This window comes from Hydra vulgaris, chromosome 02 (assembly GCF_038396675.1).
Source record: "Hydra vulgaris chromosome 02, alternate assembly HydraT2T_AEP".
Taxonomy (NCBI): Eukaryota; Metazoa; Cnidaria; class Hydrozoa; order Anthoathecata; family Hydridae; genus Hydra; species Hydra vulgaris.
Window position 1 is genome coordinate 1,943,880 of NC_088921.1, and position 14,235 is coordinate 1,958,114.

The 14,235-nt window shown below is 27.7% G+C and overlaps 1 protein-coding gene across 2 annotated transcripts in view; it reads right to left on the reverse strand.

Moving 5' to 3' along the window:
• The window catches only part of LOC136076638 (NACHT, LRR and PYD domains-containing protein 5-like), an 81,853-nt gene extending 69,857 nt beyond the window's left edge, over positions 1-11,996 (reverse strand). For both annotated transcript variants that reach the window (XM_065789937.1, XM_065789938.1), the window contains exon 1: positions 11,891-11,996. The gene's annotated coding sequence lies outside the window, so the exon portion shown is untranslated. The remainder of the gene's footprint in view (positions 1-11,890) is intronic.
• Between the last annotated feature and the right edge of the window lie 2,239 nt (positions 11,997-14,235).

Here is a 14,235-nt window from a genome sequence, read left to right on the forward strand (position 1 = left end):
TCATTAGTAATCTTTATTTTGGTACTCACTTTTGAAGTACCAAAATAAAGCTCCACGGAGAACAACTTTAAAAGAATGCACTTTTCTTAATAAAAAGCCACATCTCATCTTGAGTCTAAATACGTGTCAGTTTTAGCAAATTTACCAAATACTATCATAATTTAAATAGCATGACAACAGCTTATTAATTATCTCATTTCACCCGTGGAATTAGCAGTAGATAAGCATAAAATATTGAGGATGTAATAAACTTTTGATGACCTTGATTCATTCTGACATAATTACAATACATTGAATAATAAAAAAGTATAACTGGGATGGCAAATTTTTTCAACAATAAAATATTCAAAGAATATTTTATTGTTGAAAAAATATTTTATTGTAACTATACAACCAAGAAATTAAAATAAATAACACTGTCGAACTTTATTTTTTTCAAACATCTTCGCTTCCAACAAGGCTGCAAGCAACCACTAATTAAAGTTGGAAGTCACTGGAAGAGAAAAGATAAAGATTGTAGAGCAAGATAACAGTTGACGGACGACTTAAAGGATTGCAAATTATATGAATCAGGAAAGCAAGATGAAGGAAGCGAATTCCAAAGAGCCGATGTTCCAGGAAAAAAACTAGACAAATAAGCATTTATGAAACACTTAGGAAGAGTCAGTCAATTAGGAAAAAGGATGAGAATTAATTGAATGACGAGTAACACGAGAATTAATTTTAGTAGATGGCACAAGAGACACTAGCTCTTTAGAGCAGTGCCTGTTATAGGATTTGTAGAAAAAAGAAAGAGAAGCAACATTACAATGTGATAATGGTTAGAGGTTGGCTGCAAGAGCAGGTCCAACTATGTTTACAATGCATTATTGCACCTTTTCTATAAGAGAAAGGGCATCATTAGAAGATCCGCCTCAGATATGGCAATGGTATTTCATACAAGGCCAAATTTGAGATTTCGAGCTTGATAAAGAGATGAAACCTTAGCAGATGCTAATTTAACTTGTATGAATATCCTTTACAAAAAAAATAATCAGTAGTATTTTACGAAAAAATCAGTAGTCTACCCTTAAAAGAGGTTATATTGTCTTAGGAACCTGGTCATCTTATGCAACCTTTCCCTATAATATGGAAATGTATATTAATTCTTTTCTTTTTAGCTAGCTCAAGCTTAGAACTAAGTATGCATCTTTATTATTAAATCTTAAATTTTACAATGGTTTTATATTAAATAAAAATAAAAAATTGAGAAAATAAATTTTCATTATAGAACAGAAAGGAAAAATTGGGATTTGTTGTTAAACTGTTGCTTTGCCTTAGTTAAATCACTCATATTGAGTAACAACTTTAAGGTCCCCATTGCACATAGTAAGTGTTTTTTATAATCTATTACTTTGTTTAATATTAAAATCTTTCTTTCTCAAAAACTCTTTATGTTTTTTTGTTTTTATTTTAGATTTATTGTTGATTTGAAATGGTAAAGAAAGGAATGACTCTATTTTTGTGTAGTTGGGTTGACTTTTTTATTTTTTGTGAAACCAATATAAGTTACTCAAAAATGATTTTTTAAGTATATCTATATTGTAAATGTATATAATTATATTGTTATGTACTTATTTATACTTTATCTAAATTTTTAACAATTTTTTTTTAATTTTTTAATTACTAATTTGTTATTTTAGCAAATACACGAATTTGCCATTAAAATGAAATGTAAATCACCAAAAATTTAAATATTTATGTATATCAAAAACAAAATGTCTTTAGATAATATTTTCGATGACATACAATCTATTTTATATCTAAATTATTTGCTAGACATAAACTTTTATTATTTTAAATAATAAAAGTTTATGTCTAGCAAATAATTTAGATACATAAATTAAATTTATTTTAAATTTTGATATGAACGGAATATTAGCAGCAACAATCATTTTATTTGCAGAATCTGGCAGCTGCGATAACCAAACCTTCCATTGCTTAACAAAAAAAAAACATTGTATTTTAATGGAAATATCCCTTTATTTACGGAATCTTTTGTTTACATGTGATTGTATTTTCCAAAAAATAACGGGAAGTTTGACCATCCCAGCTGCCGGAAAATTTCCATAAAAAATGCATCGTTTTTTCAACATTGTACAGCTTTTTAACAAAAAAATTTATTTAAAACTGCAACAAAAGAGAAGTAGTATCAATAACTATTTTTTAAATAATGTATATTATTAAAGTAAGGGAAAATGGGACAAATGGCTTTTCATATTTCAACTCAACAAAGAAACTTAAAAACGATGATGAAAAAAACAAAAATGTTTTTTCATTTTTTTATTTTAAAATGCTAATTGGTTTTTTTAAAAATTATTAACGGAGTTTTATAAACATAAGTTTACTTTAAGCACATTAAAAAAAAATACCTCAGTTCTGGTTATTCTTAATGGATGGTGTCTTTCTGGTGTAACTTTTTGAGGAATATTTTATTTAAATGTGTGCTTATTTTGTGTTATTTTAATTAAAGTAGTTGATAGTTGGGAGTAAAATTTTGTAAAATTATTGGCAAAAGTTGCATAACAAGTCATCTTGCCCAGTCACGTGACCCGATAAAACGTGTCTTGACTAATTTTTTTATTTTCATTTAAAAATTTTCTACTTGCTAAAAATTCATGCAACTAATGAATCATAATGATAACATAAACATACTGCCTAAGTATTATTTTTTCACAACTGATAGTTTTGCAATAACTCAAGGCATTCAAAATGTTTGCCAACCACGTCTTCCCCTTTTTATTTTAAATGAGGTATTTTAAATCAATATCTTCTTGTAATACGAGACTCTTAGATTTTTTCCTATACTGTTCCGAAGAGATGTTTTGAACATATTCCTTTTTTGTAATAAGTTTGAAAGATGTTTTAATATAAACAGTTCATGGTATTGGATTTGGTAAGAGCCTAGTATTAAATTAGTTCTTGACACAACAAAGTTGTTAATTGAAAATTGAGAAGGATATTTTTGCGAATTTTTATTAAAGTGCAACTTAAATACAGAAAGAGAATGTCAATGTTTTGTTTTAAACATGAATTGTAGAACTCGGTGTACATTAATTTAATGAACACTTGAGGCGCAAGATTTCCTTAAAAAAGACTTGAAATGAAGACTTCTGTGTGCACCTTATACAATCCTGCATGCATGTTTTTGTTTGCTATAAAGCCGAATTTACCATAATTCTTACTACTATATACATTATTCATTAGGAGATAAAATTATGAATAAACGAAAAGTTTTTTTCTTTTGAAGATGCAGTGCTGAGAAATGGTTAGGTTTTATATAATATAGAAATATTTCTTTAGATTTTATTTTTAACATATTTTATATGTGGTTTTCATGACAAACTTTTAAAGAAAACTTTTTTAACCTTTAAGCTCTGCTTAAATTTTTAGGTTTGACCACACAGCACGCAGTATTTTTAGCTATAGTTGTAGATCTTAGTAGATAATAGTAGATAATAGTAGATAATAGTAGATAATCTTAGTAGTAGATAATCTTAGTAGATAATAGTAGATAATCTTAGTAGATAATAGTAGATAATCTTAGTAGATAATAGTAGATAATCTTAGTAGATAATAGTAGATAATCTTAGTAGTAGATAAATCTTGTAATGTTATTGTAACATCTGAATCTTGAAGTCAGTTTTTCTGAAAGGCAAATGAGTATATTTACAAAACCTATATAGATTGACACCATACCTATCATAATATTTATACAGTGTTGGTCTAAAGAACGGTTTTTTTGTTATGAAATTTTTTACATAACCCTTTTAATTAATAAGGAGACACTTTTTGAGAAAAAAACAGGCCAAAACATTTATGTAGGTAATAATATTAAATTTTTTAACGCCCCATAAGCATATTCAAATTGCATAAATAAAACAGTTTTATTTCACATTTAATTTGTGGCCATAGTTTCAAAAAATTTTGAGTAAATAATTTCACAAAACTTTGAGTAAATAATTAAGAAAACCAACATCAGGCCTTGTTACAAAATTTCGCTGCGTAATGAAAATGCGTAACGCGTAATTCTAAGTAACACAACTCCGCAAATATATTTTGTGTTGTTAGGAGTTATATTGCATCTCTAGCGTCTTTTCAAGTACCGCATTGTAATTAAAGTTATTTTATTAACGCGTTAAAAATAATACAGTTTATTTTTCTCACTATAACAAAAGTTACAAATAAAATCTAAGTTCCTATTTGAAAAATTATTTTTATTATTTTTTTCAAATATAAACTAAATTTTATTTTGAAAAAAATATTTTTTTCATAAAACGTAAAATAATGTTTGTTTATTTTCTTATAATTTTGCAGTTGGTTTTTGGTTATTTTATAAACTGTTAATAAATTTTTTCTTATTTATTTTGTAAACTCTTTTTAATAATGTTTTTAAACAATAAAGAGTTTTTTTTATTATTTATCAGTGACCGATAAAATATTCATTATATTGTATTATTCGTTATAACATATATTGATCATAATTTATTTTCATAAATTAAACGAACGTCATTAAAACTTTACGTTATTGAATTAACAATAAACAAAATATCTTATTAATAAAATATTTACACCAAAATAAATCGTGCATTTTTTAAACTATTATGACAAAAAATAATTTTTATATTTAAAAGGAATTTATATATTTAGTTCCTTAAGATAAAACTTAAAACACTTTACTTTTTTTTAACTAATATTTAACAACAACAAAAAAATTATTAAACAAACAGTTTCTTTAACAAAAAATCTATTAGTTTACAATTGCGGTTAAATGCTTTTACTTACAACTTTTTTTCGTCTCAATAAACGTCACGTTAACAACATCAATAGATAATTTAAATATTCTTAAAGATAAAAGTTTTTGCATAGCGCAAGACTGCTGAATGCGTAGACAAATCGCCTTTTTGCAGGCAAAATGTGAGCAGGCTAATGCTTCTTAACAAGGCCTGCAACATAGTACCTTTTCAAAGTTGCTTTGAAAATATATTGACACTACGTACATGAAAATACATCTCTGTAGAGTACTTGTGTTTTACCTTAACTAAATATGGCTTTATTACATGTTCTTTAGTTCTTTTTACATATAATTATAAATAAATTATGCCTTTAAAACAAAGTTGATAAGAAGCGTAAATAACATTTTAGATTTCAAACCATAGACCTAAGTTAACTTTTTAAGGTTAAAAAAAGAGAACAAAATTATATATACATTCAAATCAGTTATTTATCATTAGAATCATTATTCTTACTATTTTTGAGCTCATCAATAGTGTTTTCAAATCAGGAAGTCAAGATGTAACTGGTTTTGCAATGCAACCTTAAGTTTTTGAGTTTTAGAGTTTAAATGTATAGATATATTCATATCTAGCAAGAATGCCAAAAGGCGTACTTCAGAACATTAGGGATAAATATGAATAATTTTCCATTTTAGTTGAATTACTTTTTTCAGAATATCAACTTTACCTTTAAAGTCTAAAGTTTTAATACAATTGTTCTTGGTTTTCTGAACTTTCACTGACCAATTCTATGAGCTTTTTCAATGCTAACATTTTTTAACCACAAATGTTCAACAAAAACTTTAGTGACTTAAATCGATGTTTGTTTTTTCTCCTTAGAAGTAATTGTAGTCTTAATTTATCATCAACATAAGTGTTCCTAAATATTTAAGCCTAACTTGATAATACTTTATTCTGTTTATATAACACAAAAATTATATACCTGTAGTATATAATTTTTGTGTTAGCGCTTAAATTGTTAAACACCTTTTTTTCTTGTTGCTTCGTTCGTAAATTCTTTGAACATTTTTTGCATCACTTTTTTTACATGATTTATTGTAATAATATTCTGTGCCTTTTGTTTTGGAAAGGGGAAAAACTTACTTAAGTAGTTTCTTTATTAACTGAAAGGACATTTAATATATATGAGCATGAGAATGTTTATGTTATTTGCTTTATAATTAAATGCAAAAAAATTCTTTCCCCTTTACCTTTTCCTTATTTGCATATGTAGAAAAAAAAAAAAGATCAAATAACAAAAACATTTTTTAATCAGCTTAGATGTTGTCCATAAATTACGTGACACTCTATGGGGGTAGGGGGAAGAGGGGGTATAATTCATACAAAACTTGTTGTTACATTTTTGTGATGAAGATATATATATATATATATATATATATATATATATATATATATATATATATATATATATATATATATATATATATATATATATATATATATATATATATATATATATATATATATATATATATATATATTTATGACAGGTCAGGTTATCCTGCTACTGGTAACATGTAACCCAGTACAATCTGCTTCATGTTCTGCTGCCTTGTAGGATACGCCTTTTTAGGCAAAAGCTTGGAGATGCCAACTCCGACTTAAAACACACCCCCGCCTTGGGGCCTTTAATTGAGTAAAGACTAAAGATGGTGTCTCGATAAAAATACTCTTCTTGGGCAGATGTTAAATGCATCTTACTACTGTCTTGAAGAAGGCATCCTAGGCAAAGACTTAAGCGGTACACAGATTCTATCTGTTGACCAGCCTCTCACCCCTTCTTCATAAATTAGGCTAGTGCAGATGTAATTTTAATACATTGTTTCCAGTTTAGAATGTTGAATTCTGAATATTTTGACTCAATGCATAACTTTTGCTTGTGTCTCAGCTTTTATGACTAGGCAACTCATTCTATTATCTCCTAATGAGGGTACAGCACTAAAACTTAGTTTTATGGTTCTGAGGCCAGCTGGTAGTCAGGTTTCCTGAACTCTGTGGTAGCTCTCAGAGAGGCTGATTCCATCAACAGCTGCAAAATATCAAAGTATTAACAGTGCCATGTTGCGCATTGATGGTGTCCCTGTTTGTACTTTTGGTGTGCATTTGGAGCCCTTTGTTATGACTTAGGGTTTATTAATAGTAAGAAGGCAATTGCTTGGGCTATTAAACAGTGTTTTGAGTACTATCTATGCTTTGAGACAAGTTCTTCAACAAATTTAAAAATGAATAAAGTACTAAAAACTATAAAATACAAAAAACCATCATCATCACCAAGTTTTCTAAACCTATCATTTACTAATATTCTTGGTCTCCACGAATATTAGTGAATGATACCACTCCACTCCTTTAACTTTTTCTTCTTGTTCAATTTATTCTATTATCTAGTTTTTATTTGTTATTTATCACTCTCCTCTATCTCAAGACTGCACTCTTTTGATATTAGTTATGATCAAATCGACAAAACCATCAACTTTCCAACTAACTTTCCAGATAATCTGAATCGTTTACCCTCTTTACTTAAGTTAAATGTCTTATTTCTAATTCTAATCAGTACTCAGTTTATCCACAATCACCCCTAGGTACTTTTGATCATAGTTTGATCACTATTAACACTATTATTTTATTATTTTTCTTCTTCATCAGAATCCTCTTCTCATTGTACCTCTTCCAACTAACTTAGAACTCACTGGGACACTTTATGTAATTTTATTCTGATGACCCTTGGGTAAAAATCTTTTGTTTTCCTGCTAACAAATGTGCTACTTATGTAACTTCTTAGATTCAGGCTGGAATGGGATCATTTATTTCCTCTCAACAATTTAAAGTCAAGCCTCATGCTTCTCTATTGTTTTTTCTCTTATTGTGCTGCTGCAATTTTCAATCGTAACCATTAATTCTATGTCTATTACCATAACGATTCTCCAAAAACAGACGCCCGCCTAATATTGCTAGAAACCATAGTAAAATGGTTCTGTCTAACGCCAAAGTCTGCTATTTTCAGGTCACAAAATTTAGGCTCTTGTAACTTCTGGAGAACCTATAAAAGTGATCTATTATAGAGGCAAACCTATTATTCCACTTGCACCTGCACGGTTCAGATTTTATCAAATCACCTAAGGAGAAAGCTAATTTGCTTGCTGAGAACTTCTCATCAATCTCATCTCTTGATACCTCTAATTGCATTCTTCAAGATAAAACCAATATATAGGTTGATCCATTGCTTGATAATCGTCTTACTTGAGCTTCTATCCCAAAGTGATTTCCTGCAAAAGTGTTCTCTGAATATTACTTTAAAACTTTTTAAGAAGTGCTTATCATAGTCTTGTTTTCTGATAGAAAGTCCTCATGTAGTCATCTGTTATCCTCATATTTAAATAATCTGGAGAGTGATCTGACTAAGAGTGATTTTTACTTTACTTAATTGACAAACACATAATCTCTTATCTTGTATTAAATAATTTTCTCCTGATTTGTTAACCATAATAGTCGATAGGTTTTAACGTGCATTAGATCAATCTGGATAGGTTAAGGCTATGGCTCTTTTGCTATAGCCTTTACCTATCCAGATCGATCTAATGCCGCTCATCTGCCCCTGCCTATAATAACATTTCCAAAAAATGTATGCTATGTTTGCAAGAAAAATTTGAAATAATTTCTCATTTAAATCAGGAAAATTTATTAAATAAAAAATCTGAATTAATTTCTAAATGTAGGCACGAAAGTAAATACCGCTTAAAAAATCATAAAAACAGATGAACAAATTAAATTATCCCCATTCCAAAGGAATTTACTTAATAATTACTTTCTGTAACTTCCTGTTAACCAAAACAATACAGTAATTAAAAAAAAATTTTATTTTTAGTTATAATAATTTATAACTTCCTGTAAAATATTTTTTTCTATAAATTGAATTTTTTTTTAGATTTAGTAACTTTTCATGATGATCCAACAATGGTGAAACTTAAAGTTGAAGAAAAAAGTTGGATATGTGTTTTTTACTAATTTTATAAAAATATTATTTTACCCAATTCACACACACAGTACTTATATCACATGAGTAACACTTAATGCACATTATCATCTAGTCAGATCTTTTTTTCCAGTAAGAAATGGTATAAATTCTCTCAGCTTTTCTTTTGTTTACTTTTTCTACTCTCCCATATACATGATTACACATTCATACACGCCTGACTTGGTATTATCAGAATTTAATTATTTATGGCAGAGTTTTTTACTAACAATTATTTCAGAAAGTGAACCATTCAAGCCAGATCATCATTTAAGTTGAACCATCTAATTCAGATCATTCTTAATCATCTAAGTGTTTATAAAAATTCTTTATTTCATTTAAAGATAGTACATGCAGCTCTTGCTCAAACTTTATTTTTTATCTATTTTTTGCCTTTTGCATGTCTTTTTTTTGAAATTTCTGCTCTCAATGCAGTGTGGTTCAGTCAATTTATCTTTCTTTTTTTGCAAGCCATATGAATTAAACACATAAATAACTTTTCTTAGACTTATTTAGGCTCTCAAGATTTTCTAAAATTCTAATTTTTTTATCTTAATTTGCATGATATATAACCCATTGTTGCATTAGGCGATCTTCCTTTGGCATCGCTAAACATATCCATTAACTCTTCACTATCTCTATTGTGAAGCCTTTCACTTGCTGTCTCTTTCTTTAGTGTCTCAGTATTTGAAAAGGAGAAATATCTCTCATATTAAAGATTCAAGACATCTTCCACTGCAATAAGACAAGCAGAATCTCTCTTGATAAGTCCATCAAAAACTCAAAAGGAAAGGAATATGATTAAACATAACTTAAGCTTACCTAAAAACATACTTCAAATTTAACTTAACAGTTATTAGGCCGCATATAAAAAAAGCGTTAAATAATTAAGTTAAACAAAATGAAGTTTAAAGACTGAAGAAGAATTCTGACTAAATATTGAAGTGTCTTATCATCTAAACAATAAGAAAAAAATTAAAAATTAAAAATATGTTTATAAAACTAGAATATTATTTAATAAAATTATTTTGCATAAAAAAAGTTACTTTTAAATAAAATGACTCAACAAAAGTATCAATAAAAGTTCTTTAAATTTATATTTATTTTATCTAATTATATAAAATCTTTATATAATTAAATATTTATTTTTTTATATAAAATTTTTTTAAATTTAATTTATTTTTTTAATAATTAATGTAATAAAAAAATAATTAAATTTTATAAGAGACGACTTTAAACAACGATTGTCTCTTCAACAGAGATATTTTTTATATAAAAATCATCAGTCAATACACTGGAAAAGAAGAAAGATTTTGTTGAGAAGAAAAAAAAGGCAAACCTTTTTAAAAGTCATTAGAACTTTGATCTTTACTTATGTTTTTATATTATTAAAAGGCATTTAAATAAAGTCACAAATCACTTTTAATGATTTTTTATATATATTATAATATTAAATATATATAATTGATTATTTATATTAATGAATATCATATATATATTTTTTATAATAATATAAGTATGTATTTTTAAAATAAATATCTTCAAATATAAAAATTATATCAACTTTTATAAGAAACAATTTAGTTATTTTTTCTTCTCTTTATGTTACTGTGAAGAATTGTAAAGAATCTTTTTTTTTTAACTTTTAAATGTGCATTTTTAGTGAACAATCTTCAGATGTAAGTTGTCACTTAATTTAATAGGATATCGCATAATATGGTACGATAAAAACATTAATAAAGATTGACAATTCAAAATTATTTATCCCATTTAAATTTAAATAATCTTATAATTACAGTTTGTTATTTATTTTAGTTTTAATTTTATTTTTTTGATTTTAGTTTTAACTTTTTCAATTCATTTTTAAAAATGTTAAAAAATTTTTTTACAAATTTTCAAAACAATTTAATAGCGATGGTCAAGTTTGAAAAATCTTTATGTACAATTTTTTCTTTTCGTACGTATGAAAAGTAAAAACTAAATTTTACTACATTACAACAGTTAACCCCCCCTTCCTCTGAAACAGAAAAAAAGTTTTAAAACCTTTTTATTCTTCACTTTATCTTCACTTCCAACAAGGCTGCAAGTAACCAAAAAAAAAGGCTGGAAGCAAAAAATTGGAGTTTTAAGTTACTGGTAAAGAAAATATAAAGTTTATAAAGCAAGATAATGATTAAAAATGGCTAAAAAAAATACAACTTGTATGAATCGGGAAAACAAGATATAAGGTGCTTATTCCAAATAACTGATGTTAGAGAAAAAAAACTAGACAGAAACTTTTGGAGCAAGTAGGAGAATTCACAGTAAAGAAGAGTCTTAAAAGAATGAAAAGAAAAGACCTAATTTGCCCCTGCCTATAATAACATTTCCAAAAAATGTATGCTATGTTTGCAAGAAAAATTTGAAATAATTACTCATTTAATTCAGGAAAATTTATTAAATAAAAAATCTGAATTAATTTCTAAATGTAGGCACGAAAATAAATACCTCTTAAAAAATCATAAAAACAAATGACCAAATTAAATTATCCCCATTCCAAAAGAATTTATTTAATAATTACTTTCTGTTACTTCCCGTTAACCAAAAAAATACAGTAATTAAGAAATTTTTTAATTTTTATTTTTAGTTATAATAATTTATAACTTCCTGTAAAATATTTTTTTCTATAAATTGAATTTTTTTTTAGATTTAGCATCTCTTCCTGATGATCCAGCAATGGTGAAACTTAAAGTTGAAGAAAAAAGTTAGATAAGTGTTTTTTACTAATTTATTATTGCTCTGTTCTTTAAGAACATTGAGCACTCTAAAATTACTTGTAAAATTACTTAAAATACACTAACGTGTATATATATATATATATATATATATATATATATATATATATATATATATATATATATATATATATATATATATATATATATATACAAATTATTTTTTACAAAAAACATTTCTATACAAATTAAATACCTAATATATTGTTTGTTAACATTAAATAAAAATTTAGAAATATTCAAAATTCACAAGCCTTAAAATAAAGACATACTTGTTTAACTCCACTTTCTGTTGGTACCGGATGCAAAAAAAGAAATCTTAAATGAGGCTGAAAGTCTATTATACTTTATTTTAAATCACTTCAGTTATTTTACTTTAAAACAATGTCTCACGCCTATTTATTGACTAAGTTAAAGCTTTCTAGTATTACACTATTGCTGTTAGTCCGGATTACTGTTAGTCCGGATTGTTATGCGGACCTATTAAGGTGGACAACCCCTCAGAAATATGAAATTTTTGAAAAAAAATATTATTTTCTTGTTTTGTGCTAAATTTATCAGAGATTCACAATCTGAAAACCATTTTTGAAAATTCGCTATAGGTCTTTATTAAAATAGATTTTATTGAATCCTAGTATTTTAAGCTTTCTTATCAACCGCCATAGCAACGGCACTATTTTTTACTTTTACTAAAAAATAGTCCAAATTCCAATTTTTTCATATAAAAAATATATCTTTACAAGGAAATTGTATTTTCCATTGTTCAAAACAACTTTAGTATAAAAACAGTTACTGGAAAGCTCATAATTATATCATAAATCTTCTACAATGGTGAAGGCTTGCGGAGTTAAACAAAGATTTAAAAACAATAAAAGGAAAAAAAACTTTAATGTAAAAAAGAAGTTAGTAGTAAATAATGTTAATATGGATGTAAATATGGAATCAAATATTGTAGATATGAACATAAATGTTACTACAAGTGTTGAAGATGTAAGTGTAAATATAAAATTTTTTTTAGATCCTGGAATTATAAATGACTGTGATTTTTTGAAGATCATTTATGAAACCTTGTGTGAACTTTTCCCCTCAAAATCACATGTTCTTTTAAGGGCAAAGCTATGGAAGCTGGTTCAAATCGAGTTGAAAAAAGTAATTTACCCAGAGTTGGACGACATAGAGTGGAACAATAACACCGGTTTCAAAATATTACTTGTGTTACTTTTTACACTAAACTGAGTGAAACTACCAATTTCAACTAGTTAGTAACTCTAAAGAAAATAGAGAAAAAACTCAAGTTTCTGTGACTACGTACTTTGACACTTCGGGAAAAGACTATGTTGATAAATATGCTAGCAATGTCAAAAGTGTGGTTTCTGGCAAACGTGTTGCCCATTCCCGATTTGGTAATAGAACGATTGTATAGAGCCATTTTTGAAAATCTGTGGCAAAAGTCCAATTTCAATCGGGTCAAGAGAGAGACACTTTTCTTACCCGTCAAAAGCGGGTGTCTTGGAATTTAATCTCCGAAGGAGCAAATTCTTGCACTTCGCCTAAAAATGCTCTTTCAACTGAAAGAATGCTGAGAGGATAAAACTCACGGTTTTTACTACTTTACAAAGTATTGGTTGGCAAAGTTCACTTAAAAAATTTACGAACCAAAACCAAAACTCGAACTTTTTAAGACAAAACAATTTTCCAAACATTGGGACAACAAAACGTCTCATTAAAAGAAAACAATAATTAAAATATTGAACAAAAACGGGTCCCTGTTGAACATCACCCTAAAAACAACAAAAAAATTTGGCAGTAAAACAAAAAGACAGTCGTGCCAGCAAAACTTTTCTGAAACAGTTCAACAAAAACACCTCTCACGCATGCGGAAAATGCCGAAACAAAATATCCTTTTGCGTTTTTTGCACAAAAGTATACTTTTGCGTCCTTGTTTGCCAAAAGCACAATGATTGTCAGATCCGTCAAGAAGGATCCCTGGATATTATCAGTCGAGATACAAAAGCAATTAGAGCTGCCTGTATCGGACCGAACATTCAGACGACGTGCTGTTGAAGCCGGATTATTTTCTCGACGCCCTGCAAAGAAACCGCTGATTTCACTAAAACACCAGAAGAAAAGACTCCTGTTTGCTAAATCTCATATTGACTGGAATGTGCAGAAATGGCGAACTGTCCTGTTCAGTGATGAATCAAAGTTTAACATCATTGGGAGCGATGGCATTTGCCGTGTACGTCGATCGGCCGGAAAACGCCTCGATTTACGTTACTGCCATATAACCGTGAAGCATGGTGGAGGCAATGTAATGGTCTGGGGGTGTTTTTCTGCAAATGGTTTAGGTCCAATACATCAAAGCGATGGAATAATGGACCGTTTCATGTATAAAAATATCCTGAAAGATGTTATGTTACCTCATGCTGAATGGAATATGCCAATAAAATGGGTTTTTCAGCAAGACAACAATCCGAAACACGCTGTAAAAGTAGTCAAGCAGTGGTTTCAAGACAACCACCTATTGGTGATGGATTGACCGCCTCAATCTCCGGATCTCAACCCTATTGAGAACCTGTGGGAGATCGTCAACCGCAGAATTAATCGTGAAGGTGTT